The sequence below is a fragment of the Myotis davidii genome, unplaced genomic scaffold, assembly GCF_000327345.1.
Source record: "Myotis davidii unplaced genomic scaffold, ASM32734v1 scaffold642, whole genome shotgun sequence".
Taxonomy (NCBI): Eukaryota; Metazoa; Chordata; class Mammalia; order Chiroptera; family Vespertilionidae; genus Myotis; species Myotis davidii.
Window position 1 is genome coordinate 3,056 of NW_006293957.1, and position 4,048 is coordinate 7,103.

Here is a 4,048-nt window from a genome sequence, read left to right on the forward strand (position 1 = left end):
ACTCAGGACCCTTCAGTCTGCAGGCTGACACTCTACCCACTGAACCAAACCAGCTAGGGCATTCAACAAATATTCTAAAGTATCTACTTGTGCTCGACACTAAACTCAAAGTTCAACTGCCCAAGATATGTTATAAAAGGGTTTTGATCTAGAAACTCCCAAAAGGGTGCAGATAATCCACCAGATGACCCTATGCCTTAGATCAGTGGTTCTCAACCTTTCTAATGCCCCGACCCTTTAATACAGTTCCTCATGTTGTGGTGACACCCAACCACAAAATTATTTTCGTTGCTACTTCATAACATTAATTTTGCTACTGTTATGAATCGTAATGTAAATATCTGATATGCAGGATGTATTTTCATTGTTACAAATTGAACATAATTAAAGCATAGTGATTAATCACAAAAACAATATGTAATTATATATGTGTTTTCTGATGGTCTTAGGCGACCCCGGTGAAAGGGTCATTCAACCCCCAAAAGGTTCACAACACACAGGTTGAGAACCGCTGCCTTAGATGAAGAATTTACTTGATTCTATTCCTCATCTTAGACTTTGCTATCCTACCAAGTTTGCCAAATATAATAATGTATGGGTCAGCTATTACTGAGTAACAAACAACCACAAAAATCTGTTACATACAAACATAAGTGGATATCCCCTGGGAATTAGTTGACCTAGGCTGGGCTCAATGGGGCCTCTTTGTTTTGCGCTGTAGCTCCAACTGGACTTGGCTCCTCACTGAGGTGAGGTTCCTCCGCCTATGTTTATTTTGAGGTCCAGGATGAAGGGGAAGTTCAAAATAAGCTTTACTCATGGAGATGGTAAAAGTGCAAGCTCATTTACAATCATACTTGAGTCAAAACAGATAATATTCATTGGCTAAAGCAAGCTGCATGATTGAGCACAAAGTCAAGGAGCAAGGAAAAAAACCCCACCCACCCTGAGACCAAAACAAGTCACAGAGCCACACCAACATCAATAGAACCAGGAACTATACTCTTCTGATTAGGTAAGATTAAGGAAGAGTAAAATATATTTGAACAGTAATCTAAGCTATCACTGACAATAATACAATTCCAGAAATACTAAAAGAACCAATTTTGCATCTATCCTATTCAGTTGAACCAGGAAATGTCCCCCATTCTCCATTATCAAGTCAAATTCCTTTTTTCCCCCACAGATCATTTTAAATCTTCCCCCAAAAGAAAACACCTTTCATTTTCTCATGGAAAAAATAAATTTAACTCAAAACCTCCTTTTGCCAAACTTTTGGTCAAAATGGAAGAGTAGGTAAATACTGTGCTCACTTTCTCTCATAATCACATCAAAATTATAACTAAATTATACAACAGAAGTCCTATAAATAAAGATATAAAGAAGAAGCCACATCAAGACTAGTAGGGGGCAGAGTTGCAGAACAGGCTGGCCCCATAGCCATGATGTGGCAATTAAGAATCAGAAGGGAGCCGTAGCCCATTTTGCTCAGTGAATAGAGCATTGGCCTGCAGGCCAATGGGGCCTGGGTTCAATTCTGGTCAAGGGCACATGTGCAGGAGGCAACCACTTGATGTGTTTCTCTCACATCAGTCTCTCTCTCTCTCTCTCTCTCTCTCTCTCTCTCTCTCTCTCTCTCTCTTTAAGGACCTCAGGAAAAATCAATGGAAAAATATCCACAGTTGAGGATTAGAAAAAAGAAGAAGAATCAGGAGGGATATCTCAGCTGAGTAAGGGGTCCCATCCCCACACCAGCCTCCCCAGACCAGGGTTCCAGTGCCAAGAAGAGGAGTCCCCATAACATCTGGTTGTGAAAACCAGTGGGGATTATATCCAAGTGAGAGGGGGGGCTGCTTGAGACCTATGCACTGCAGGTTTTAAAGGGTCCAAACACAGACTCGCTCACTCACAAATGCACAAATTCTAGGCTCCAGTACAGAGGCAGCTGCTCAAAAAGAACCAGGAATATACGGAGAGAAACTAAACTGACAAGCTTAGGTGAGGGCTGGAGGGGCAGGACTCAGCACAGCTCTCTCCAGGGTCAGCATCTAATGTTCATTTGTTGAGCCTTCCCTGCCCCCAGCAATCTAGGAGCAGACAGGTGCCAAATGTGAGTTCTCCATTACCCTGGCTAGCACCATTCACGCTACCCCAGTGATTTCCTAAGGCCCCTCCCCACCCAACTTGGGTGTTTGGCTGAATCTGTTCCAGCAACTTTTCCACACAAGCAACCTACCTTGACTTGTGTTGTAGAATTTCCTAAAATCTCTCAAAGGTCAACAAACATCAAACAAGCAGTGGCTGTCCTTGCTAAGCTACCCCAAGTCTAGCATAAGCAGCAGCCAGTTTCACTTGCATCCCATCAGGTAGCCACAAGCCTAGCATAAGCAGCAGCCAGTCTTGCTTTCAAATGTAGTTTCAACCAAACAGCCATGTGTCTAGCACAAGTGGTGGCTGGCCTATGCTCAAATCATGGTGCCCACCAAAGGTTCGTGAGACTTGCATTAGTGGCAGCCAACCTCAGTTCACAGACTAGTCACTCCCAAATACCTCCAAGCCCATCACAAGTGGCAAGCAGTGCAGATCACTTTGTAACTCCTACCTGAACCTTGACCTGCACTACAGCTCTCCCAAGAGACTCCAGAACAAACACACCTGCTGGTCAGCTTCAGACCACACCAGAGCACCACCCAACAAGCTCCACAAATGGTACACTCAAAGGGCAGACTCAGCTGACACTGCTAAAGTAAACCCCACTCCATGAGGTCAGCCTCCACACAACAGCTCGTCTGCTATAAGCATGGCCCACCCTTAACAGTCAGTCAGGGTCAATCCCACCCCATGATGTGCCAACAGCAATCAAGGCTCAACCACAACAGGACAGCACACACAACCCACACAGGTTTACTCCTGGATCACCTGGCTCAGATGACCAAAGAGACTGCACCACTGAGCCCCACAAGATACCTACTATATAAGGTCACTCTGTGAAGAGAGAAAGTCATAAAAAATATACCTAATACATAGAAACAAGCAGTGGGGGGAAGGGGGACAAAATGAGGAGACAAAGAAACATGTCCCAAATGAAAGAGCAGAACAAAACTCCAGAAAAATAACTGAATAAATGGAAACAAGCAATAAACCAGATGCAGAGTTCAAAACACTGTATATAAGGATGCTCAATGAACTCAGGGGAAGAATAGATCAATTCAGTAAGAATTTAAACAAAGGGATAGGAAACATAAAAAATGGAGATAGGAAACATAAAAAAGAACCAGTCAGGAAAGAAGGATACAATAACTAAAATTAGAAGAAATCAACAGCAGATTGGCTGAAGCAGAGGATTAAATCTGTGATTTGGGAGACAAGATAGCATAAAACACCTCATTGCAACAGAAAAAGAAAAAAAATTTAATGAGGATAGTTTAAGACATCTCTAGGACCATATCAAGCATACCAACATTCATATCATAAAAATAAAGCCCAAACAAGATGAACTCAAAGACACATCATAATTAAAATGCCAAAGGTTAAAGACAAAGAGTTAATCTTAAAAGCAGCAAAAGAAAAGCAGTTAGTTACCTACAGGGAGCTCCTATAAGACTGTGAGATGATTTCTCAACATAAACTTTGCAGTCCAAAAGGGATTGGGATGAAATATTCAGTGATTAAAGTAAAAAAAAAAAAAAAAACTACAGCCAAGACTACTCTACCCAGCAAAGTTACCATTTAGAATCAAAGGAAACATAAAGAGCTTCCAGGACAAGAAAAATCTAAAAGTGTTCATTACCACTAAACCAATATTACAAGAAATGTTAAAGAGACTGCTTTAAGAAGAAAAGAAATTATCAAAAATATGACTAAGAAGCCTGGTCAGCATGGCTTAGTGGTTGAGCATCAACCTATGAATCAGGAGGTCACAGTTCAATTCCTGCTCAGGGCACATGCCCAGATTATAGACTTGATTCCCAGTGTGGGGAATGCAGGAGGCAGCCAGTCAGTGATTCTCTCTTATCGTTAATGTTTCTATCTCTCTCTTCCTTTCTTT